This window comes from Canis lupus, chromosome 34 (assembly GCF_003254725.2).
Source record: "Canis lupus dingo isolate Sandy chromosome 34, ASM325472v2, whole genome shotgun sequence".
NCBI classification, from domain to species: domain Eukaryota; kingdom Metazoa; phylum Chordata; class Mammalia; order Carnivora; family Canidae; genus Canis; species Canis lupus.
The window spans coordinates 30,824,484-30,852,364 of NC_064276.1; the positions used below are offsets into that span (position 1 = coordinate 30,824,484).

Consider the following 27,881-nt stretch of genomic DNA (forward strand, 5'->3'; position numbering starts at 1 on the left):
TTCCATTATTCAGGAAGTTGCATCCCCAAGCCATCTCTGCAGGGCCCAAAAGATTCAGTTTTGTTTTGTTTTGCTTTTTAAGATTTATTTATTTAGTGGGGGGGGGGGAGAGAAAAAGTAAGGGGGGAGGGACAGAGGGAAGGAAAGAGAGAGAGAATCTTCAAGCAGACTCCCCACTGAGTGTGGAGCCTGACACAGGGCTCAATTTCAGGACCCTGAGATCATGACCTGAGCCAAAATCAAGAGTTAGACATTTAACCAACTGAGCCACTCAGGCAGCTCTAGGAGGTTCACTTTTATGCACACTTAGGCATAGCTGGGCCTATCATACTAATAATATTAGGCTTCCCTGATTACCAGTACATGAAAAAATTACTTACTGAAACAAAGGGAAAATGCAGGTGCAAGGAATAAGGACAAGAATGAAAAATAATGATACATTTTTAAATAATGAGATTCCTACTTTTTTTGACAAAAAATATGCTTTCGATTATCCTATCATAGATCACTCTGCAAGTCCTAATTCTTTTGGAATTTTCTTAATAGTCTCCACAAGAGACTCAGGAAATTTAGTAAGCAAATTTTGTTATCACAATGTAATAATGACCACATTCATATCAAGAAATGATATATGATACATAGAAGAAACTCCATCTGATATGATAGCATCTTTTACATTCCCCTTTCCTCTCAGAATAGATTGTGGCACATTATAAAATAGATTCCCTTTAGTTCATGACTTGTTCAGTTGCAAATTCATGTAAACTACAGGACCAGTTTGGCACCTGCTGTGATCATGAGTCTACTGCTGTTTCTCTAATCAGAAAACATTCCTATTAGATAAACCATCTGGCTTGAAAAGCATCCCCTTTGCATTCAAAATAGTTTTGTTACAATTCAGCCAAAGTATATTTTAGAAGGAAGGATGTGTCAGCAAGACTAGTCTATTTACTAATGCAATAGTCCTCTATTAAAATACCATTTGTGGAATAAAAGCCATAGAATGAAAATATCACACAACATGAATATGTTCTAGTTACATGTGAAAATGCGAGTGGTGGCAACATTTTGCCTAAGGCCATCCATTGAAATCTGGTGAAATTTAGTCAGCCATAGTCATCATCTGGGCAAAGCCAGCTAAATTGCATGTTATTCTGATTGCAATCATTTTCATTGAAGTGTGATATATGAACGTGCTTCATTACCTGTGGGAATTAGGTTACTACTTGGTTTCAGCGGAATCTGGTTTATTATGGATATGAGTCATTTTTACTTAAGCTCTTATTCTTCAGTCTAAATGTATTTTATATCGTTTAGTCAAATAATAATAAATTCTCCTTTGGAGATAACTTATGGAACCTAAAAATCTAGCCTTAATATTTTGAGTGAATTTTGGTTCCTACCAAAAGAGAAATAAAATATTGCAACATGAGACATAAAGTTAATTTAAAGCTTGCCAGTTATGCTAAAAGAAATGCTGTTCTTTGATTTTTTTTTCAATTAATGTGTTTATCAAAATTGCATTGTATGCACACACACACTTGGTAAGATGTTCTTCGTTATATTTCAAAGATCAGAGACCTGGTTCTGCCTTCAAGAATTTTACATGTATTTGAAGAAGAGAAACTAATATAAAGTTACTGCCTCATTGTGAAAGAATGAGTGCCTGTGGATTTTTGAGATTCGATTGAAAATATAAAGATCAGGGATACCTGGGTGACGCAGCGGTTTGGTGCCTGCCTTGGCCCAGGGCGCGATCCCGGGTCTCCAGGATCGAATCCCACGTCGGGCTCCCGGTGCATGGAGCCTGCTTCTCCTTCTGCTTGTGCCTCTGCCTCTCTCTCTCTCTCTCTCTCTCTGTGTGTGTGACTATCATAAATAAATTTAAAAAAAAAAGAAAATATAAAAAGATCAGAAAAGGAAAAATCAGAATAGTGGAAGTTGAATTTGGAGTTGTTTGATGATCAAGTTGTGATGGAAGGATGGAAGGCAAGAGAACTTGAAGGGAACACAAATGGAAGAGCAGAAATGTAGGATACAAGTAAAATGATCTTTTATAAAGTATGTGATGGGATTTGCATTTGGATATATCAAACTTAAGGTATTGATAGCGATCTAGCATCCTGGAAATGTGAGTTACATAATTTAATATCTGTCTACATAAGTCAATACTTTAATTTTTTTGCTTTTATTTTCTCAATTGGACATGCTCCACGCCCATAGGGTGTATATTATAGTCTGGAGCATGTAATAACTTATGATACCTTGAACACTGTGGCAGTCACATGGATTCTTTTCAGAGTGTATGTTTGAATGGATACATAATAAATACTGGTCATGTGAAGTGTGTGTGTCTATATGTGTGATTAAAAGCACCTCTGTCATCTGCTGCTAAAGATCTAAAAACTTTATATTGACAATGCTTGAAGTATGAGGGAACTTTATCACATTTGTGTAAAGATATGATTATTGCTAAAATGGAAGAACTTATAGAGAGGAAATTGGAGGATCCCTGAGAATTGCCTTTTTCATCGTACCTTGTCATCATTTCCTCTTTTTCCTGGCTTTAAATTCACACCATTGAAATCCCTCTTTTGGAAACTACAACAGATGTGAAATCATTGTCTCCGGGAGGCTACCAAATACATGCTATGTATTTTTGGAACTGTTATGTATTATCTGGATCTAGAAATAGGTGCTGGAATGCATTGCCATCACACTATTAACAGGGACATTTTCATCAGATTTACTAAGTATCAAAATTGAAAAGCAGAGAGAAGAGTTCTGTTTTGGAGGAAAATGAGGAAGTACAGTTAAATTTTGGTAGGCAGGAAAAGTTATTAATTCCAGGACTTAGAAAGGAGCACCATAAGTAAGGATAAAGAACATAACCATAACGAGAGGCAAATGTATTATATTTGTATTAAAATGTTAATGTATTATTTATAATACATTTATAATAATACATAATTACTTTAAAAAATTTATGGTTATATTTAATCTCAATATAAGACTCTTCTATTTTCTATTAAAGAGTACCCTAAGAGTTGGTACTGAATAAAATCAGCCAACGGGTGCCTGGGTGGCTCAATCAGTTAAACATCGACTCTTGATCTCAGTTTAGGTTTTGATCTCAAGGTTGTGATTTCAAGCCCTGTGTTGGGCTCCATGGTGGGCATGGAGCCTACTTACCAAAAAAAAAAAAAAAAAAAAAAAAAAGGCCAAAACCTATTTCTGATTGATATATATATAGGTTATTAAAACTGACATAAGCCATTTAGTGATTATTTGCACATCAGGTACTGTGCCAAGTGTTTATATTCATATTTTATAATTTACTTTTTTAAAAAAAAGATTTTATTTATTTGAGAGAGAGAGAGAGAGCATAAGCAGGGTGAGAAAGGAGCAGAGCTGAGCTGGGAGCCCATCATGGGGCTCAATCCCAGAACCCTGAGATCATGACCCCAGCCAAAGGCAGATGCTTAACCGACAGTCACCCAAGTATCCTGATTTTATAAGTTGCTTCTAATTTATAATCATATTTATAATTTATTTAAAATTTCTTTTACTGAAATATGAAATTTATTTTGTATTCCTATTTTTTTAGAGATGAGGAAATGCAGGAGCTCTGTGATGCCATAGAATGGGGCCTATGAATTTAAACACCCTGCATCCCAGGTGTGTACTGATGCAAGTCTAGAAACAAAGGAGAAAGTGAGTGACTCCTAGGGTTATTTGTGTCGTTATGCTTGATGTTTTCCAGATCTAGTGGGCTTCCTACTTTTCAGTAAAATATAATCAGTAAAGTAGCTGGAATGAGCAACAAGTAAGTATTGCCAAGTACTGAGGCAAGACTTCTTGAGGGTGATCAGTAAACCCAGAAGTGTGGACCTAACACTCAGCATCCAAATCAGAGTTAGTATGGTTTCAGGGTCTTATTAAATACTCACAAGAATATAACATTGGACTCTTCTGATCGTACCAGAAAGAAATGGACTAAATATGAAAGTATTCATGAGTAAGCAATCAAATAATGATAGGTTTTAACCATGGTTGCATATTTGTATTTGTATTCATTTATTCATTCATTCACTCATCTATCTTTTTGAGTGGGAGAGAGAGAGAGAGAGAGTGCCAGGAGGGCAGAAGCAGAAGAGGTAGGAGAAGAAGAGGGAAAGAATCTGAAGCAGACTCCTCCCTGAACATGGTGCCCACTGTGGGGTTTGATCTCACAACCCCGAGGTCATGACCTGATCTGAAACCAAGAGTCAGATGCTTACGTATTTGTATTTTTAAATCATTGTGGATCTCTAAACAATCCCAAGCAGGATAGTGTAGTAGAGGTTAACATCATGGTCTCTTACATTTGTTCTTGATTTTGAATTCCAGGTCTATCACTTTCTAGCTGTGACCTAGGATAAGCCACTTAACCTCTTTGTGACGGTTTTCTCATTAAGGGTCAGTTTGAGGGTTAAATGATTAAGTACTTAATCACTGAGAGCTGTGCCTGATACAACTGATACAAGGGGAGCACTAACTGTTGTTAGTCATTGTTATTCGGGTTTTTATGTAGATACTCTCAAGTGATATAGATGGGTACATTGATTATTTTAAATCTCTGACTTTTAACTGTGAAAAGGTGACATATCAAAGAGGTGACATATCAAAGGAAGGACAAAGAAAAGGTTTTGCTCTATCTAAACCTCCCTGGATATTCTGATGATTCCAGATGATTCTGATATTCTTTCTTTCATCACCCCTTCCTGCCCCTGCCATGAGAATTATCCTAAATCCAACTGAGAATCCTAAATTCTAATGAGAGATCTTAGAGGACTTTCTGGCAAATGTGAATAGTATGGAGATAGAAAAAGATTAGAATCATTGATGTAAGTAAGGTTGGATCATATGATCTTTTAATCTTCTAATAGTTTTTTTCACTCAGGTTTTGGACTTGCTTTATTAAACAAGCATTGAACCTTGCTGTGAAATGTAAACCTCAACAGTGAGTGTAATATCCACTTTAAGTGCCCTCAGTATGAATCTCCAAGTGAGAAGCTGCTTACATAGCAACTCCGGGGGTAGAAAATGTGTCTCTTGAACAGGAATATTATCTCTTTGTTGGCAAGAGCCTCATATAACTGATTATTTCCTTGTCTTTGATTTGCCTTTAATGATATATAAAAATAGCGAATATGCATGTTTTTAAATATGATAGATCAGAGATATATAAGTTACCAAAGGGTTATAGGGAGCATAGTTTCCTGTAATAGGAGTAAGCTCCCCATGAGATGGCAGTTATAGTATGACTTTATGATCACTCTTTTTATTTAGAGAAAAGTATTTTTTACAATATCACAGAAGAAAACTGTGAATATGTTTACATTCTCATGATCAATGTCATCATTTAGTATTTAGTTCGTGCAAGATTTTTATTAGTTCCTGTTGTTGGTTAATTTGAATTCCCCAGAATAAGGTGAAGTTGTAACCCTTGGTACTTGTGAATGTGACCTTATTTGAAAATAGGGCCTTTGTAGATGTGATCAATTCAAGATATGGTCGCAGTGGGTTAGGGGAGCCACTAAATCCAATGACTAGTGTTTTTATAAGCAGAGCTGGTTTGGGCACAGACACAGACACATGCAAAGGGAAGATGGCCATGCAAGGTGGAGACAAAATTGAAATTATTCAACTACAGCCAAAGATGCCAAGGATTGCCCACAACCACAATGAGCTAGGAAGGGAGGCAAGAAAAGAGCCAAAAATGCCAAGGATTGCCCACAATTTAGGATTGTGACCTAAGAAAAGCTGGAACATTCTGAGACAACAGGACCTGGCTGAAAGCTGGATTTCAGATATTTTGGTCTCTAGAACAATGAGAGAATGAATTTCTTTTGCTTTGAGGCATCAGTTTGTGGTGATTCGTGATGACAGCCCTAGGAAACTAATAACAGTTTGCATTGTCCATGACATTTCAACCACAATGGCTTTCTTTCAGATCCTTAAATACACGAAATATTGTCTTGCCTTGAGGTCTACAGGCTATTCACTCTACCTAGAATGCTTCCCCGGGTACCTCTGTGTCTCATTTTTGCTTTTCATTAAGGAATTAGACAGACCAGAGATCTTCCCTGAAGACCTAAATTTACTCTTGACCACATTAACTTAATTCCCACATAGAATTATGTTGGATATTTCTTTTCTTTTTCTTCATTGTGGGTTTACTTATTTTTCATTCTATACCATTAGAATATAAATTATATGAGAACACAATTTTATGAATTTGTTTAGTACCCAGAATGGAGTCTGTAGGACATAAGCATTCAATAAATATTCACCAAATGAATGAAATCCAAAATTTTTTACCCCTTGAAACGGAATATTGTGATGTCATAGGAAAAGGCCCTGGAATATGTTAGTTGTTTTAATTGTAAACAGCTATTGTATACCTCTGTGAGCATGACGTTTTTGGTATTTTATTTTTTTAGTTAGTGAAAATGGGCTTGCAAAAAACTATTTCATGGGTACCCTTTTACGTCTGAATGACTAGCAGATATTGCCACTATATCGGAAACTAAAAAGTACATTTTCCACTGTATGATTACTCCTAATTTTTCCAAGTTAGCTACTGACAGAAAAATAAGCTTTTAGTAACTTTTCCTACTTTCAGCCAACAAGTTGCTAGAGGCAGAGGTCGATATATTTCACAGTGTTCACTTGGCAAGAAAATAGAGTACAATCTGATTTGCTTTTTCCTTATAATCTTAATGTAGTTAGGCATAATGCATGAATATGGAGTAGTGCGCTTATGAAGGAAGATGATGAGTTGGATGGAACTGAGAACTTCTCTGATTTCTTCTCCAGGCGATGTTTTTCATATTTCCATCACAAATGACCTTCTGTATTTGATAATATGGGGTGAATTCTTAACTAGTTTTATGGAGTATGTTATTAACAATCTCCCTAAAATGTTGTGGACTTTTTAGATACTTTTTAGTCTTGAAACAACCAATACAAGTTTCTGTTGTTATCTTTGGCATTCATCATAATTTGTTTTGGGATTGTTTTTAAAAATTACTTTAGATTTGTAATAACCTAGAGACTTGTGTGTCGTTTTGTCATGTTGCAAATTTGATTTACATGCATTAATTATATTTGTTGTTTCTTTTAAATGATACATTGAGATCTTCCTCCAACGTTTTCTTTTTTAAAAAAAGTTATTTTTCTAATTAAAAAATAGAAGACATGAACAGATCTTTCTACAAAGAAGGCATCCATGGCCAATAGACAACTGAAAAGATGCTCAACATCACTCATTCTCAGGGAAATGAAAATCAAAACTAGGGTTCCCTCGGTGGCGCAGCGGTTTGGCGCGGGCCTTTGGTCCAGGGCACGATCCTGGAGACCCGGGATCGAATCCCACGTCGGGCTCCGGTGCATGGAGCCTGCTTCTCCCTCTGCCTGTGTCTCTGCCTCTCTCTCTCTTGTGTGACTATCATAAATAAATAAAAATTAAAAAGAAAAAAAAGAAAATCAAAACTATAGGGTATCACCTCATACTTTTCTGAATGGCTAAAATAAAACACACACACACACACACACACACACACACAAGAAACAACAAGTGTTGGTGAGGATGTGGAGAAGAAGGAACCTTCCTGCACTGTTGGCAGAAATGCAAACTGGTGTGGCAACTGTGGAAAACAGTATGGAGGTTCCTCAAAAAATTAAAGAGTCATTGTAGAACCTCAGTTCTTCTTGCTTTGCCCATTTCTGACTGGTTCCCTTCTCAGCATTAGGTCACAGTTCAAATATCACCTCTACAGGAAATACCAGCTTTAATTTATCTGTTCTCCTTCAATGTCATTCTCTATAACAGACAACTCTTCACCCTATTCATTTCTAACACTCTGAGTTTTTAGACTCACCATGGATAGCAACATGTTTCAGAGGATGTGGTTTCCAGCCCCACTAGTCTAAATCTAATGGGTTTAAATCTTTATAAGTCGGGATCCCTGGGTGGCGCAGCGGTTTGGCGCCTGCCTTTGGCCCAGGGTGCGATCCTGGAGACCCGGGATCGAATCCCATATCAGGCTCCCGGTGCATGGAGCCTGCTTCTCCCTCTGCCTGTGTCTTTGCCTCTCTCTCTCTGTGACTATCATAAGTAAATAAATAAAAATAAAAAAAAAATAAAAAAAATAAATCTTTATAAGTCTAACCCAATAGTTTTCAACCAGGACTGAGTCCCCCACACAGAAATCTTCATACCATTGTTCTGAGGTTAAAAAACATTTTTTTAATCTGCTATGGTATTTTTAGTACATTTTTAGTGATTTGGTGCAGGAATGGCCATAGGTTGCAATTTGCTAAATCAAAACACAAGAAAAATTATTTATGGGATTCTGAGAAATGTTCTTTGTCTTAAAAGGGAGGTAAAAGAAGATCTAACATTTCAACAATCTGCCAGGCATTGCTTAAGAATGTGAAGTATGGTTCTAATGCCTAAGAAGGTGAAAACCTGAGGATAAAAGCCAACATCAGGATGACAGAGAAAAAAAGACAGAATCAGAATCTAAATGACCTTGTTGAGTTAGATAACTCTCACACCACATGAGGTCTGGAGGTTTTGTTTGTTTTTTTTAACGTGAGATAATAAATCTCACTCTTACTTAAGTCACTTAAAGATTTAAAGTTGGGTCTCATGTTAATTGCAGACCAAAGTAGCTTAATTGATACGTTTTCTAGTTCATTACTCTGACCAGTTGTCCTACTGCAGACAATAAAATCTGGAATTACCCTGCTTATTTATGCATTTCCTTTTTTTTTTAATCTTTCTTTTCCTGCCATTTTAAGAAAAAAGAACATTGTTATACGTTCATTTCTGACCCAATGCCTGGAATATTGTTTGGCATATTGAATGAATATTTAGAAATATATTATGGATACATTCAATCTATCTAATGTGTTTCCTAAATATCTAAAGGTGAGCTTCTCAGGTGCTCATTTATTATTACAGCTTTATTTAGTTTATTAGCTTTTTCCAGGAATGCTTTAATACTCCCTATTATCTTTTTCTACAGTTCATAGTCTACCAATTCACCTTCCATATTGCTGTTAGAGCAGAAAATATCTTACCTGCTTAAAATCTGTCTATGGAGATCCCTGGGTGGCTTAGCAGTTTAGTGCCGCCTTCCGCCCAGGGTGTGATACTGGGGACCTGGGATTGAGTCCTGCATCAGGCTCCCTGCATGGAGCCTGCTTCTCCCTCTGCCTGTGTCTCTGCCTCTCTCTCTGTGTCTCATGAATAAATAAAATCTTAAAAAAAAAAATCTGTCTATGGTGCAGTGTTGCCTACGGAAGCAAATTAATACTCTATTGTGTGTAGACATCAGGCCTCTGCCTACTTATCTAGCTTGTCTGCCTCTAATATGTACTACAAACTAAAATCTCAGATATTTTTCAACAAACTGTGTATTGTAGGCAGAATTCTAAGATGGTTCATAAGATTCCTACTTCCTGGCATGAACATTTTGTATAATGCTTCCCTTTGAGTGTGAGTAGACCTGACTCAATTAGGTGAGCTCTTTTAAAAGAGGATGTGGAGGTCAGTGACAGAAGAATCTAGAGATATTCAAAGCTGCCACAGATGCCCTTCTGGCCACAGGAGACTTCAGTCCTGTAACCACAAGGGATTAATTTCAGCCAGCAACCTGACTAAATTTGGAAGCAGACCCAAAACTCCAGGGAACCCTACCCAGGCGGACATTTTGATCTCTGCCTTGTGAAACATTAAGCAGATAATTCAGCCAAGACACACCCAGAATTCCAACCTACACAACTGTGAGATATATGGGCGTTGTTGTTATGAGCTGCTAAATTTGTGGTAATTTGTTATGCAGCAGTAGAACACGAATACATTATGCTTTCTTAATTCTCCTTACCTTTTCACTCATTATTCTAATTTCAGTTCATGTCTACCTGGTAGGTACTTACTTATCCTTCAAGATCCAACTCACCCATTACTTCGTTTAGAAGTCCCTCCTCTGCAAAACACCTTTCTTCCAACTCTAGTTTGTTTTGCCATGCCTCATTCTCCCCTCCAGTGATTTTCATTGTTCTAACATTTCCTCTCTCACATGTCTATAATATTAGAACAGTAGTCTTCTCATTTTGAACTGAACTATGAACTCCTGTTTTGGTATGACCAATGCCATACTGGAACCAGGTTATCAGGAGTCTCCTGATAAAAGCATATCCCAGGTATGCTTCAAGATATTTGATTGATTCAAAGGCAATACTTTAAGTTTTTGTGAGGGTGTGATATCAATGTTACTCAGATTTCTCCCCATATTAACCTTCAGCAGACTAATGACTGACTGAGCCCACAGCTGATAATGGACATCAAAGGTAGCAACAAAATTTTAAGAATTGACTTGTGATTTACAAAGCATAATAATAACTTCTCTGTTGCCTTCACCTCTTCTCTCTGAAATCATTCTAAGACAATGAGAATTATAAGAAAGAGATGAGAAACATAGCTCTATCTTTGATAACCCTAGAAACTATCTGTAACCCTAAAAATATATGAAGAATGCCTACCAAATCCACTGACAATAATAAGATACAAGAAAAGGCTGAGAAAAAACAAACAAAACAAAACCTTAGTTACACTGTCAGGTATGCTGGCACAGAGAACCTCCAGTGTAGGTGATCTTCCTGAGGAATAAAATGTCACTAATAATTATGTGTTTTCAACGGTAGATGGGCTATGGGAACTTCTATTGACTTTGTTTATCATCACAGAGAAATACAGAGATGAGATTGAAGAAGAAAACACAAATATGGCAAATGTACAGAAAAAAAATCTTCCAGGGAGACTAGATAAAGGAAAGCCTTTCAACTGTAAGCAGCCCTGCAACTGCTTATTTTTTCAGTTGAGAGACATAAAAGCTAAATAATCCTTCTCTGTATATTTCTGTGTGTGTGTGTATGTGTCCACATGTAAATCATAATCACACACACACAAACTCAAAACCTTGTGTCATAAGATATTTCTCCATGGACTGGAGAGATATCCTGGTAATTTATCAACTTTTCACTCTTATCGCCAGAAACCTCCTACCAAGAGATTGTGGTATAGACAGAATTCACCTTAATCACAGTTAATTAATACTTTTAATTCAACTAAACTTCCACAAATATTTTTACAAGTTAAAAATTAAGCAACAAACAAAAAAGGAGGTGAAAAATTAGGAAGACATAACAAATGACACCTTGGAGAAAATACAAAATTTTGAATAAACTAATGGAAAATATACAATTTAAAATAGAAGCTCAGGGCAGCCCTGGTGGCTTAGCAATTTAGCACTGCTTCAACCCAGGGTGTATTCCTGGAGTCCTGGGATGGAGTCCCACGTTGGGCTCCTTGCATGGAGCCTGCTTCTCCCTCTGCCTGTGTCTCTGCCTTTCTCTCTCTCTCTCTGCGTCTCTCATGGATAAATAAATAAAATCATAAATAAATAAATAAATAAATAAATAAATAAATAAATAAATAATTTAGAAGCTCAAAGCTGAGAAATAAGGAAATGAGGAGGACATTGGATATATGCATACATGCAGATATGCATGCATCAACCTACAGAGGTCAAGAGACAAGAAAAACAGAAAATGAAATGTTCAGAGAAATGAAATATTCACAGAAAATACCTAAGGGAAATAAATAGACTGCTGGAAAGAGAGTGGAAAGTCAGACTGGGATTACAGACTAAATGGAATTAAAAAGAGAATGAAAAGAAAGGAATTGGCACAAGGTTGATAAATAACTGGAAGCATATCCAAAATAGATCTAATTGATATACTTGAATAATAAACTGAAAGGAAATAAGAATTTCAATAAATAAATCAATGTGTTTCTAGAACTCTAAAAATACCTTAGAGATTGATAAGAAAAACTTTGATGTATACAATGAATGAGAAAACTATGTCTAAGGTAAAACTACAACAATGCCTATTATACTTCCTGGAGTTCCAAGTGAAAGAATAATCCTTTAGTTTTTGAGGTAAAGGATAATGATGCCTATAGTGGGTAAAGAACAGAAGACCTCACATATCCCCAGCTCTTTTCAATTTCTCAAGCAAAGAAAACCGGAGTCTTTTTTACTCGGTCAAAATCTCATTCCTGTTACACAATTTCGTTCCTGATACACAATTTCAAACACACACGAACACAGGGAATCTTTTCCTCACGAGTTCTGAGAAAGAGATTTCTAGATAACAAATTGACCTATATAGTAGTAAATATAGACACTAAGCAAACAATCCACAAAGAATGATCATTGTGTTCATTTAATTGCAGGACTAAAATCTACCCATTTGTGGAAATTATAGTTACAGATTATCACAAACCATCAATATATCAAACCATCACTATAATAAAAAATAAATGGAAGAAAAAGGAGAAGGTATTATAAACTATGATCATTTCCTCTTGTTTTATAGCTGAAAGCCAAGAGATGCTCTTTAAACCTGACAAGTTAAGCAATGAATGTATATATTAAAATATTTTTTTAAAAATTAAACCAATAGAAAGAACTAAAAAAAAATCTGGATGTCAAGGTAAAATTGAACAAGATGCTGTCTATGAGATATGTTTAAAAGTAAGTAATAGAGAAAGTGAAAGTTAAAAAAATTTAAAAGCTGCAAACAGACCAACAGCAACCACAAAGAAGCCAAGAATATGGTATTAATATCACATTGATTCAGGGCAAAAACATTATAATACTAAGAGTTTCAATTCATAAAAATTTTATAGTCACATATAACAATGTGTGAATAAATACAAAATTCATGAACTAAAAACTACAAAGAAATATTCAATAACATTTTCAGAGTAAGATATTTTAATTAATTTATCTCTTTTGCTGGTGACATTTCAAGTAGGCCAAAAATAAATACAGCTTTAGAAGTCCAAAATTATGTTATGTATAAAGTGTATCTAGTTGATCTATAGCTTCAGAACTAGACCTCAGATCCTTACAAAGGATCATCTTCCTAGAAAATTGAGGATCCATAATCCAAAGTTCTCAGTAAATGCCTAGAAATGTAAGCATGGGATGTCGTCAGTTACATGTATATTATAAGCAGAGATATTCAAATCACAGTCTCCAGAAGAGTCTGAAGGATTCTGGAAATTATAAAGTCCTACTTGGGAGTTTAGGGAGGAAATACTTCTGAAGGACCTGACAATATCCTCACCGAGTAGGCAGTATTATTAGCAACCTGCTCTTCCAACAAAAGGTACTGCTCCTTGTAGACATGAGTAGATAAATTGCCTCTTTTGATGGGGTCCCTTAGTCAATCCTGTCACTTTGAAAACTATGCAATTATGTGTTTTTTAGTTTAATTCTAAATAATTGAAAGGATAACACCAGAAAACCAACTAGAATTTATATCAATAGTTCAAAGATGATTGATTCAATATCAAGAAATCAATAAGCACAATTTACTATAGTTACAGAGAAAAAATTATATCTATTGCTACTGAAAATTAATTTGATCAAAGTCTACATTATACCTGATAAGATTGCTAAGAGATGTACTTTCTTAATATGTTATATAGATAAAGGTAATTCCTCCTTATATTTGTATATTTTACATGTGTATATAAATGTATATACATGTAATATGTAAACATGTCTGTGTATTATACAATATGTCTTTTATAATAAAAAATAGTATAAAAATTGAGAACAAATAAGAAAATTGACTACTATCACTTAATATTTAATAATTTTGTGAATGTACTAGTTACTGAAATTTACATGAGAAAGAAATGAAGTATGAAACTTGGAAAGGAGGAGACAAAGTTGAAATAGTTTATAATAATATAGTAGAATATCTACTGAACTCAAAAGAACCATGTAAGAAATTATCACAAGCAATAAGAGATTTAGTAAGGTGGCTAAATCAATATACCAAAATAATATATGTATTATATATATATATAATATTTATAAAAAGGTTGTTAGAAAGGATAATGAAGAAATGTTTATGTACAGTAACCATACTCTCTTACCTCTAAATAATCTAAACAAGAAATACAGGAGCTTTTTATGAAGAGATATTCATAATGTTACTAAAGGATCTAAAATGAAACTTGAATTTTTAGAAAGGAAGGCCTTCTTGTTGGATAAACAGACTTAATATTAGAATAATCTCAACAAATCCTAAATCAATGTGCAAGTGGTAATTCCTGCAATGTACCAATAGGATATTTTTCATTAGTGCTAGATAAACTGATTCTAAAATTCACATGGATAAATGAATGTTTAAAATGAGATAGGAAATTTTTGAAAAGAAAGAGTAATCAGGTGGACTTGGATACCTAATGATATTCAAGCATATTATGAAACATTATCTGAATAATTAAATAGTCTTAATAATTAAATTTTAATAATTAAAATAATGTAGTACTGATTCATAAATAGAATAATAACAAAGAAAAGAGAATCCAGATATAAATACAAATATGTATGGGTATTTAGTACATGATAAAAATGTCATTTTGTATCAGTGGAGAAAAGGTAGATTAATAATGGTGCTGGACAATTGGCTAGACACATTAAAAAATGAACTTGTACAACAACCTCATTTCTTATACCATAATTTCAGTTGAAGTAAATAATTAGATTAGGAATAGGAAAGAAAAGGAGAAAGAGGAAAGGAAGAGAAAGAAAAACTATAAAGTTACTAGAAGAAAATTTGACTTTTCTTTTTTTATATTCAAAAACAAAATTTGGGAATGGGAAAGACCTCTATAAATATTACATAAAAATCACAAGAACAGAGACCACCTGTGTGAGTATAATTAATTGTTAGGATTGAAAATTAAGATCACCTGTGTCAACATAATTTAACTGTTCCATGAAATTCTGACTCAAGAAGATAAGACTAAAAATCAATAAATAACTTCACTGTTTGCTTTTGGAAATTCTTGCAAATCAATTCATCTGAACAAACAGTTTACTCACCTAAATGAACAACTTACTTAGAGGGGCAATAATTTGCTCACCAAGACCTGCTTCAATAATACTTTTGCTTTGCTGTATACTATTATGGACTTTGCCCAGTTCTGACCACTTCTCTTCTTTGAAAAACACACCTTACATCATTTGAGTATAAGCCAAAATACCTTCTGAATACCATTTCCTGACATCCTCCTTTTGAGACACCACCAAGGTTTCTCAAGGTCATGTTCTCCTTTGCTATAATAGTAAGTTAATTAAATTCAGCTTTGCTTGATCAGAAGATTTTTCTGGTGATCCCTCGTGGACAGTTGATGACCCAAAGTCATTTAAAAACTTGAAATGGAAAACAATAGACAAAAGAAAAGTGATAAAGTAAGACAATATTTTGATTGCTCATCATAGACAAAATGTTATTAACCTAAATATTGAAGCCCTAACAAATCAATGAGAAAAAAATAATTGGAAAAGTGTTTTATACACACACACACACACACACACACGTAAATTCACAATGAAAAAAGCTATAAAATACATGAAAAGAAGCTCAACATAAATTATATTACCATAAATGCATATTAAAACTCTAAGGAAATTCTGTTTTTCACTTTTCAGATTGGCAAAGATTAAAAAGTAGTGTATCTGTGAGGAGACAACATTGTTGTAGAGTTATTTGGGTGTAGCTTCAATGGAGTGCAGCATGGCTCCATGTAAATAAATATTACAATTTTAAACATATATGGGCTTTGACCAAAGAATTCTACTTCCCGGAATCTGTCTTCCAGATATATTCCCATAAGTGGAAAAATATATATGTATGAGGTTACTCATTTTGGCTATTTCTGGAAATAGCATATGATTAAAATCTTTAAAATATCCATTATGTGGTACAGTAAAAAGGGACATATTTGAAGGCAGCTGTTATAAATAGTAAGATCTGTCCTAATGTCCAAGGTATGTTAAATTTAAAAGTGATTACACAGTGGTATGATTTTCATACAATGATTTTAGCAAGAAAGCATATAGATATGTTATTCAAAAGATCTCTGTAAGAGCTATTGCTACTGAGGTTAACTAAATGGTTTGAAGACAGAAGTACCTTCCGCTACAAACCCTTTTGAATTCTTTGTCCACATATACACATTTATTATTACTATTATTATTACTATTATTACTTTCCCTTCATCTTAATGAAATTGAAAAGGGAGCTTGTTTCACTAAAAACTCTATAAGGCATTGGAACATTGAGTGGTTTCACTTGGGAACTGTAATGGAGCACAATAAACTTAAAGGGGAGCAAGAGAACTTTTTCTACTTCTGCAAGGTGGACAGAGGGCAGAGGCACACGGGCTTCTCCATTGTAGCACATTGTAGCACATTTGCAACAAATGTGCCCACATGGAGACTGATGGGGCTGGATGATAGGGTAGCTTTACTTAGGCATCCAAAAATGCATCAGTGGGTTCCACAAAAGACGGATCTCAGCAGGAAAATGGTAAGAAGGTGAATTCATCTTAATGCTGTCAAGACTGTTTATGAGCATGTGTGAAATCCCTCTATAACCCTACCTCTGCAAGATGTGGCAAGAGACTGGAGGTTTTGCAAAAACAAGTTGAAGGATAAAATTAATGCTCGTGTTACTTGAGCATTAGTGTGGTCAGAGGATAGAAGGTCATGGTAGGGCACATAAAATAGCAAAGTATTTTCAAGTAGTTTTTAACAATAACAAATGTATGTCAGAATTGTCTGGGAGCCCATGCTTGGGGCCAAGTCCTGAGATATTAGAGGATTTTAATACAATTAATAAAAAAATGTCTCCTACAGGCAAAAGAAGCACAAGATAAATTAAAGGATATTATTGTTTCTAAGCCAAATGCTCGGTTCCACACGAGTTGTTTCTGAATAACTCCCCTTCAGTGAAGAAGGAATGGCTAGTGGTAGGAGTTGCAGGAAACAAACAGATGGCATTTAAATATTTCATCAGCTCCCCACTCCCACCTACTTATTCAACTTTATTTTACTTTCATCTTCACTCTTCTACCCACCCCAATGCTCCTTGCTTCGGTCATACTATTCTTCTGAGTCCTTGTTCAAAGTCATTTTGCCCTAGGACTGTGGCTGCCAAGAGCCACTGGAGCCCTTCTTCTTAGTAAGTGCTGCTTGCTAGAGATCCAGAACAGGCAGCTGAAGGAGTGTCTTCAAAGCTGCCCAGCTCCACAGGAGCAGCACAGTCCTCCACTGTCCCTTTGCACCTTAAGTCTGCATAATATTAGGGCTTAAAACAAACAGTAGCCTTGGAGGATTATTAGTTTGGAAAATCAAACAATAAACAAATTGAAATTAATTAATTCCCTATCAGGTAAACACTACATTAAGGTTGAAGCAAAACATGAAGAATTAGATGGAGTGATAATTTCAGCCTCCATAGTTAATTTTGTTTTTCTAAATTACTTTAGCATGTGTTGCCTTTACCAGTCTTGAAATTAAAGGCAAACAAATGCTTTTAATTTTTGTTGTTTTGTATTTGCTTGATATGTATTTGTGACTTATGTCACATGCCAGCTTTCTGTGGAAACCTGAAAACCCTATGAACTAACAACTAAATTTTGCTATTAAAGCATACTATATTGAAAAAATGCTTTTATGCAGGAAGTAGAAGAAAAAATAATACCTCTTATTGGCAAATTTTGATCTAATCAATGCTTTATTAAGTGGTCTCCATTCATCATGGACACTAACTGTGGATCAATGTCCTGATTTGAAACACATATCCTGTGATATGTGTTTCTGGGTTAAATGATGTTCCCCAATATTCATCATCTAGAACCCCAGAATTTGACCTTATTTGGAAATGAGAAGGCCATGGGGAGAAGTACTGAAAAGAAAGCCATGTGAACGTGGAGGCACAGATTGCTGATATGTATCTAAGACAAAGAACAGGAACAACTACCACATGGAAGGAGGGGGGCATGAGACATTTTCTGTCTCACAGTCTTCAGAAAAAACTAACCTTGTCAAACACCTTGAATTCAGACCTCTGAAAAGGGTAGTTCTGGTGAAGGCACAGATGAAAGTGAAAAGAACGGGCAAGAAAGCGTCTGTCATTTTAGAGAATACATGAAAATGCTCATCATAAAGGGAATGCTGGTAGATGTATGAATATTCCAAGTGCTTTAGTGAGTTTTCAGAAGGAGATGAGGACCATGTTAGTGGACCTGTCAGGAAAGATGATTCCTGATTCTTGTTATAAAGGGGCAGAAAACTTAGTTGAATTGTGTCCTAGTGTTGGGTGGAAGGTAGAACTTTGCAAGCTACGACCTTGGGTACTTAGCTGATGAGATTCCCAAGCAAAATATGGAAAGTGTGGCTTGATTTGTCCCCACTATATATCGTACAATGCAAGAGGAAAGAGGTAAGTTGAGAAACAAGCTATGAAGCAAAAAGGAACCAGTGTTTGATTTGGAAAATCCTCAGCCTACTCCTATTGTAAAAAAAAGAAAAAAAAAGAAAAAAAAAAAAAAAAGAAGGATTCACTAGAGAGAACTCCAGGACTGGCTGAATGTTTTGGGAAGAAAGTAGGTGTGTGACTCAGGGGTTCAATGGCTTCTCTTAAGAAGCCAGGAGGAGAGACAGGATTATCCAGGAAGAACCTGTAGAAAACTATCCAAGAAAAGGAATGACCTGTGGAAAATCCTGCTAATGGTATGGATCCTCTTGACGTGCATGAAAGAATGACATTTTTGAGATCTTTTTAACCAACTTGGACTGAAAGGGACAGAGATGGGATGAAATGAAGGGAGAATGACTCTAAGCATGGTCCAGAGACCATGAGCAGTGGGAGACCTCCACAAACCCAGAGAGCAAAGCATCTGGACACAGAGAATTATTTTCAGGCCTTGAAACCTAATAGAACTTGCCTTGTTGAGTTGTGAACTTGCTTTGGACCAGTGAGCACTTTATTCCTTCCACGTTCTTCCTTTCAGAATCGGACTGTCTATTGGAGCTTGTCTTGCCTACAGGAGGCAGACAACTCATCTTCCATTTTTACATGTCCGCAACTAGAGAAGAATTTTGCCCCAGCATAGATCATATCTAGAGTCTCAACCATACTTGATCCAGATTATTTAAATGATGGGATTTGAAACTTTTTGAGTTGATATTTTAGGATGGTAGTACTCATTCAGGAATGGGTTAAGAATTTCAGGGATGTTGGGATGGGATGAATGTCTACATGTGGGATAGATGTGAATATGGGAAAGACAGAGAGCACACTATATGTGGTTGTGTAGCATCTGCCTCCAAAATTCATGTTTACCTGGAACCTAAGAATGTGAATATTTGGAAGTAGGATTTTTGCAGATATAATTGGTAAACATAAAATGAGTCCATATAGGATTAGGGTAGGCCCTAAATCCAGTTACAAGAAAGTCATGTCAAGGTAGAGGCAGAGATTGCTGTGATACATCTAGAAACTAAAGAACACCAAGGATTGCCAGTAACCAGAGGCTGGAAGAGAAGCATGAGACCATTTCCCCATCATCAGTAATTCCAGAAGGAACCAGCCCTGCCAACACCTTAAATTCACACTTTTAGCATCCAGAACTGTGAGAGAATGAATTTCTGTTGTCTTAAGCCATCTAGTCTGTGGTACTTTGTTATGGCATCCCCAGGAAATTATTATACTCTCTCAAACAAAACATGCCATATATGCATTTTTTTATAGTCAACTTAATTTTATGGTAATGCTGAAGTTTTTGTTTCTGCTGACAAACATTATTGAAAGCAACAAACATTGGGACGCCTGAGTGGCTCAGCAGTTTAGTGCCTGCCTTTGGCTCAGGGGGTGATTCTGGATTCCCGGGTTCAAGTCCTGCATTGGGCTCTTTGCATGGAGCCTGCTTCTCCCTCTGCCTGTGTCTCTGCCTCTCTCTGTGTGTCTCTCATGAATAAATAAATAAAATCTTTAAACAAAAAAGAAAGCAACAAACATTTATTGCACATTTCTGAATTTCCAGGCACTATGCATTAATAAATCCCTGCAACTACTGTGAAACAGGCATTATTATCCCTAGTTTACAGGTTGGGACGTTCTAATCTCTATTGACATGGAGGGGTCTTATAATATTAAGTAGAAAAATAAGCATTTAAATACATATCTATTTAACTCATGTGTTTATAGTCTACCTATTAATTTATAATGAGAAAAAAAATGAGTTATTCTAACATATAACAAGATTTTAACTCACATCGAGCAAAGAAAAGAACACTCATCCTTTACCAGTGTGCAATCTATATATATTTAATTTTCTTCTCCAACCCTGCAAGATGTTGCTCAATGTGTCATCAATCAGGATGAGCTTACAAATTCATTTAGAAGTGCAAGCACATTCAAGTGTGCCATATAGTCAATTCCTTTTTCAATGAGAGTTCTCTCTGACACCACAAACCTTTTATGTTTAAGCGAGCCTAATGACAAGACCATTACTTCAGGTATTGACCAAAACTTGTAAATAGAAGAGCAATAGGGAGGTTCTTCTAAAGATGTTATTACAAAGTGGAAGCAGATGAACAAATGCATTACTCTCTTTTAAGTAGAATTTGCCTTTTGCTCTCTGTTCATATTTGTGAACTTTAATGAGACTGATGTATGGCAAAGTAATTCTTACCTTTTTAAAAGGGGCATCTGTTATACTGATGCTACCAACAATAGGGCTGTGACAGTTCATTAAAAGTAAAATAGGAGTGTTTGGGTTGAGCAGGAGGCCTGTGTGGCTCACCTCAAGCTTCAGCTGCATACAGCACTGGGATTCTACCTGCTATATATGTCAGGAGGAAGAAGACTGGAGAGGCTTCTGAGGGAGAATTTATTTTAAGGAATGATGGGGACACCAGAATTGGAATCCTCTATTAACAAAACTTTGGCTCTAAAATGGGAGATGTATTAGTTTGCTAAGGCTTCCATAACAACGTAACACAGACTGGATGGCTTAATGCTACAAATTTATTTTCTCAAACTTCTGGAGGCTGAAAATTTGAGATCAATATGCCATCAGGGTTGATTTCTTCTGAGGCCTCTCTCCATGGCTTGTAAACGGCCGTCTTCTCCGTGTGCCTTCACGTGGTCCTCTGTCTGTATATGTCTGTCACCAGGCTTCCCCCTCCTATAGGGACATCCATCGTATTGGGATAGGGCCCACCCTAGTGACCTCATTTTACCTTAAGCCTTTAAACAATCACATCTGAAGTCCTTGGGGTTAGAACTTCAACATATAAATTTGGGGGTGATACAATTCGACTCCCAATAGGAGAGCTGATTCTAAGCACAATGTTGTACTTGTCAAAAAATTAGTCCCTGACCCAGATGCACATAGATTTATATGGAATTCCTCTGGAGGGTTTGAGAGATTAAGACTATGAGGTGCTATAATAGCCCTATGATAAAACAGAACAGCAGAAGTGAAGGAAGCATTTATACTTCGACATTGGCCATAGTGCCTGTGGAAAATGCACTGGGTTCAGAATGTTAGAGATGCTGAAGGAATAAAAAAATTCCACTGACTCTGGAAAAGACTTAGCTTTCAGCAGTTCTTTCCCTACCTATTGCTAAATCCAGTTAGTTGATGAGTTGCTGATAAACCATGGATTCAGTCCTGTGGGCCCTGAATCATGTTTTATGATTAACACAGCTTCGATTCATTAATCCTTTCAAGAATCTGGACAATGGAAATTCTCTGAAACAAAAAATGGACTTCGCCTGGCCATCCTCAAATTTTCTAGTAAAGTTTTAAGTGTCCTGCTGTCCGCAAAACCATCACGGCTATTTCCAGGTTTCTATATTTTAATAAAAAGCTTGAGCTAATGGCTCTTTTTTTTCTTCTCCCACAAAGAACCACATTGGCTCTCTGAGGTATCCATTTCAGCAGGGATGCAAGTTTCTGGCAGAGGAAGAAGCAGCAACAATGCCCAACAAAAGTGCCAGCGGCAGCAGAAGAGATTGGAAAAAGTCTTGCCAATGCCTGATGGAGACAGTGCATCCGTGGGGAACAGAATGTAAATCAAAGTGCCTTCCTACAGTTTTCCAACAGAGTGGTCTTGGCAGTAGGCATCCCTGTGGGAAGCTGAATCTGGAGATGAAAGGAGGGTAGAATGTAGAATCCATGTGGTTGGTTATAGGCCTTAGCCATGAGTATATATAAAGTAACTTTGGGAATAAAGGTATGTTTTAAGATACTTTAACAGGGACTGAAGTGTCACTGACAGCAAGATGAGAGACCAATTGTCATAAATGGGCCATTTCTACTCGTGACCTAGGGCGGCAACTTTGTATGATTAGTATGAATGATGCTTTCTAGAGTTGTGTTCTAGGGACCATTCTGCCAATTTCTACTTTCTATTCTACATTATTCTATATTTTTTGTATTCTATAGACATGGTTCAGGGCAACTGCTCACGTCCATGATCTTTGACCCAATTTTAAGTACTAATTTGGGTTGCCCTTAAGAAACACCTTAGATGTACGTATTAATTTTTCTAGCTTATAATGTATTTTCACATGTAGAATTACATTTTTATCTTTTTACCCTCACAAACTCTATGAGGTAAACATTTTATTCATAGCTAATGGGAAATACATCTAGGAGTTATTTTGCTATTTCTACCATAATATTGTAATAACACAATTCCTAGCACATAGTAAATGATCAGAAAACACCTGATAATCATGGAATTATTCTTTCATTATATAAACCTATGAAAAATGTATGTTCAAATAAAGATTTAATTATGATAAAATAGATGTTTTAGATCTTCATGGATACAATAACTGTATTCATGGTCAGCCATACAAGTAAGAATTGTGGAGAGTCCCGTGTTTTCCAATTTCGTGAAGACAAAAAAGGTTCCAGCGTTTCTGAACTGCACCATACTCAATGGCAAGTAAATGATATTGTACTTTCTTTCATCCAGTAGGACCAATAAGGGGGATAGAACTAGAAAATGGCTTCCCCATTTTATTATTAAAATCCATTCATTCATTCAACAAATATGTATTGAATGCATACTATGTTCAAGTGTTGTTCTTGCCGCTGATGAATTGTCATTGGAAGAAAAGATCCCTGCACTTAGGGACTTTAGAGTCTGTATTTAATTACTTCCTCTTACGTTTTGCATTATAGTGATTTAACTTTGGAAATTATAATGTAGTTACTTATATAATTTTATAGTTAAAGATAATGTATGAGTCATACTTGTCTTCTTGCAAATGTCAAAACTCCAACACAAACTGACTAAAGGAAAAAAAAGAAGAGTGTGTTGGGTAAACATGGCTGAATGAATACACAAACTCATGTTGAATCAAGAGGTCTCTGTCTTTCTCAGTATTTATTTTATTTTCCTCTGCATTGGCCTTGTTTGCTGGAAGATTGTCTAACACAGGGACTTCTAGACCTCCAGGCCTTAATTCTACCAGTTTAGTAATCCCCAGAAAAGGATGTCTCTTTTCTTTTTTCTTTTTTTTTTAAGCTATTATTTATTTATTCATCAGAGACACAGAGACAGGCAGAGATACAGGCAGAGAGAGAAGCATGCTCCCTGTGGGAAGCCTGATGCATAACTTGATCCCGGGGTGTGACCCTGGGATCACACCCTAAGCCAAAGGCAGACACTCAACCACTGAGCCACCCAGGTACCCCGAAAGTCTCTTTTCTAACAAAAGTCCCAGGAATTAGTGTTGCTGTCTCATAATTGGTCTCTATGTCCATTAATGAATAAATCACTGACATTCAGGCAATGGCTTCAACTCCTATGCCAGTGGAGGCACTTGTCTCATCTGAACAACATAAACTCTTAATAGATTGAAAAAATGGTGTTTTGTTACCGAAAAAAGCAGAATTTAGTGATGCATATTGAAATTAAGTGACTTTTTACAGTGAAATTAAGTGACTTTGGAAACAGAGCCAAATTAGGTCTTAGATCTCTGAGTCCTGGGCCAGAATTTTTCAATTGTACTTCACTGTCAGTTTTTATTATGGAGAGTAAATAAGATCATGAGCTTAATTGTTCCTTGAAAAAGTAATAATGTGCTGAATAAATAGCTATTATACATGATCCCTAGGCAATAATCTTGAAAGTTCCAGATGTCCTGATTTAATTTGTACATTTAAAGTGCATTCAATCTGAGTGAATGTATTAGTAAAGTTATTTGGGAAATATGCTATAATTAGTAGTTTTTTATTCAGTGGGTCTTGATAATGACTATTTGAAGATAATAATAATCTTCTGGACTAAGACAATGAAAAGTTCTCTCTAAAGTAAAGACTGAGAAGTGTTAGGGCAACATTTCCATTCCAGCAGGGCTTCAGGGCTGTCCCACAAAGCTCTTTAAAATGGCTATTTGGTCTGTTTACTCAACTCTTTCCAGGCTGAGTCCTGTGGAACTTCACCACAATCAACTCCTTGGTTAGGCAGCTCTCTTCTCAATTATCTGAACTGCTTTTTTACAGGGGAAAGTATTCCTCTTTTATTGTTTCTCTAAGGAGAATCCTATATTTTATCTTTTCTTAAAATATATTTTCTTCTTGTTTGACAAGAGACATGTATGGCATATTATTTTTTTTTAAGATTTTATTTATTGATTGATGAGAGACACACAGAGACAGGCAGAGGGAGAAACAGGTTTCCTATGGAGGGCCCCACACGAGATTCAATGTCAGGACCCCAGGATAAGACCCTGAGGCAAAGGCAGACACTCAACCACTGAGTTACCCAGGCATCCTATGTATGATCTATTAAATCCAAATTTGGAAACATCCGAAACCTAAAACCAGTCCTTCTTTCTTTGAGGAAAAGGGAAAATTTAATATTAAAAATTTCTGTAGAAGTGAGAAAAAATTTTTATTCCATTCTTTTAACATACCAAAGCAAAGAGAAAATACAGTAGTGTTTTCATGTTAAGAGAGTTTGAATCATTTATAATAATAATCATATGTTATAATTTTTTTGGAAAATATAAGTACTTTTTCTATTGTAAATTAAGAGGTTTTAAGAAATAAGTTGGAAATTTAACTTTCTTAACATAAACATGTCCTGTACATAATATTTATATAATCCAAATTCATTACTCTAAAGGGAGCATTTACTTGCAAAACTGGTCTTACTATAATTAAACTTTGGCAAGCCAGAACTTTGATGAATTAAGTAATAGAGCCCTAAATATTTAGAAGAGAAAGTGACCTTAGAAATGTTAGGTCTCTCCAAAACATTTTATAGTTCAAAAAACTAGTCAGAGTAATGATTTATCCAAGTATGTAATTACAAATATCAATTTTCAAGTACATCGTAGCATACATACTGTTCAAGTTTGTTTCAAGTATATAACAATTACCTGTTGTTTTATTTGTTAACATGTTGAATTTTTTCCTATAAATTATTCAAGATGAAATCATTTCCTAAGAAACTTCAGTGTTTCAGAAGTTTCCTCCATTATTTTCCATGAAATCATCCCATAGCCACATGATTTATGAGAAATGAACACAGACTCTATATTCAATGAAAGCTGGAGGAGCTAACACTCAAAAGTACAAAATGGTTGGAAAGAATGTCCATAACAGTAGATATTCATCAGGGATGGCATGTAAGGGTGAAAATAGTTAAAAGGTATCTAATGGGGTCACTTGGGTGGCTCATTTGATTAAATCTGCCTTTGGCTTAGGTAATCATGATCCCACATCCTGGGATCCAGTCCCATATTGGGCTCCCTGCTTCTCCTTTTTTTTTTTTTTTTCCCTGCTTCTCCTTCTGCCCCTCCTCCCACTTGTGTGTGCACTTTCTCTTTCTCAAATGAATGAATGAATGAATGAATGAATAAATAAATAAATAAATAAATAAATAAATAAAATCTTTTTTTAAAGGTATTGAACAGATAATACCACACTTGCAGCTCACAAGGTCCAGCAAAAAAGCAGTCTTTGAGGAAAAAGCAAAATACTTAAGGTAAGGTGCAAAAACAATATCTTTACTACAACAATGGTGTCAAGAGGGAATTGGCTAGAAGCAGATGACACAGGACTAAATGAGAAATATCTACAACCATAATCGGGAAGTCATTTGATCTGTGAGAATAAGAAAAAGAATGTTTGCTTGGAGTGATGGGGAAAGAACTATACTGTTGCTTATTATCATTGACAAAGAGTAGAATCTCAAAACTCTTAGGTTAAAATTCCTGGATCATAGGGGCTTCTGGGTGACTCAGTCAGTTAAGTGGCTGACTCTTGGTTTCAGCTCAGTTCATGATCTCAGGGTCATAATATTAAGCCCTAGGACAGAGTCTGCTTCAGATTTGCTTTTTTTCTCTCTCCTTCCAGCTCACATGTGTTCTATCTCTCTTTATCTATCTCAAACAAGCAAACAAACAAATAAATAATAAATAAATCTTTCTTAAAAACCCTAGATCATAGAAAAATCTCCAGTTAGCCTGAAACACATCCTTACACCATCTGAAATATAAACTTTCTGTAAAAAAGGGATTTAACAAGACAAGAAGGGAGAGAGGATAAGATAGTGTCACCATTGGGCAGACAAAACAGTAGCCTAAATATTTCTTCTTGGATTATAACAACTAAATAAGAGTATCAGAAAGGGAGACAGAACATGGATGACTCCTAACTCTGGGAAACGAACTAGGGGTGGTGGAAGGGGAGGAGGGCGGGGGGTGGGGAGAACTGGGTGGCGGGCACTGATGGGGGCACTTGATGGGATGAGCACTGGGTGTTATTCTGTATGTTGGCATATTGAACACGAATAAAAAAATAAATTTATTATTAAAAAAAAAGAATAATCACCACCCAGAAATAACAAACAAACCTTCTGAAGACCCTCCTTACTGAGAGATTTTTAGGCAAAGTGTTGAAGGTATGGCCTGGTTTCTCCATACTGTTTCTAGTAAAATGCAAGATGAAAGAGATAAGTTCAAGGAAACGGAATTTGAAGATTTGGGAAATACTATTTATATTACAAAAAAAAGGCATATTCTAGAGAGAAGAACAAAGATGTAGCTGGAAAATCCTTTGTTAAAGAGATCATGGGTGGAGCAGAAGGGATGATTGGAGACATTCTAAGCAAGGGAAGGATTCAATATGCCATGGCCAATGTCAAGATGCATGTAGTTGGGAGTGCAGCCTTTGGGAGTTGAGACTGACCTGTGGCCAACAGCCATCAAGAATATGGGGACCTCAGTCTTAAAACCATGAGGAACTGAATTCTGTCAATAAGAATGAACTTACAAATATATTCTTCCCCAGAATCTTAATATAAGAACTCAGTCAAGCTGACATTTTTAAACAACATATTAATTATTCTATCAGAAGATTTATATCAGATTTATATATCAAAAGATAGTATGAGAAAAAAAATAAATAAATAGAAACACCATGGATATGCAAATATAAATTAGATTTTTTTAAAAAATTAAAAATAACTATATTTGTTATGTTTAAAAATAGATAAACATATAATAAAAAGACAAACTGGTGAATTTCATTAGAAAACTATAAACAGTTAAAATTCTAGACTTGAGAATTATAATATGTAAAATCAGAAACTCTTGTTACTTTGACTTAACAGCAGACTGGGAACAACAAAACAAAATTAAGAATTGACAGAAAATAGAAAATATACAAACTGAAGCACAGATAAGTGAACTAAAAGGACAAATTGAAAGCATTAGATTAAGGTGGGAGAAAGTGAAAAGTCTTACAGAAGTTAATGGGAAAATCAGGACAAAAGCAAGAGAATGGGACAGAAACAAAAGTTAATGAGCATACATTTTTTAAAAATTTAATAAATCCAGATTCAAAAAACTCTGAA

General features: G+C 35.6%; 1 long non-coding RNA gene across 3 annotated transcripts in view; it reads left to right on the forward strand.

Moving 5' to 3' along the window:
* Positions 1-27,881, forward strand: part of LOC112645905 (uncharacterized) — a 134,530-nt gene that overhangs the window by 69,412 nt on the left and 37,237 nt on the right. For 2 of the 3 annotated variants that reach the window (XR_004811883.2, XR_003127309.3), the window contains 2 exons: positions 21,908-22,070; positions 25,928-26,009. This is a non-coding gene — a long non-coding RNA (uncharacterized LOC112645905). Of the gene's footprint in view, positions 1-3,607; positions 3,679-21,907; positions 22,071-25,927; positions 26,010-27,881 lie in introns of all 3 variants that reach the window. The other variant, XR_007408065.1, reaches the window with a different exon arrangement.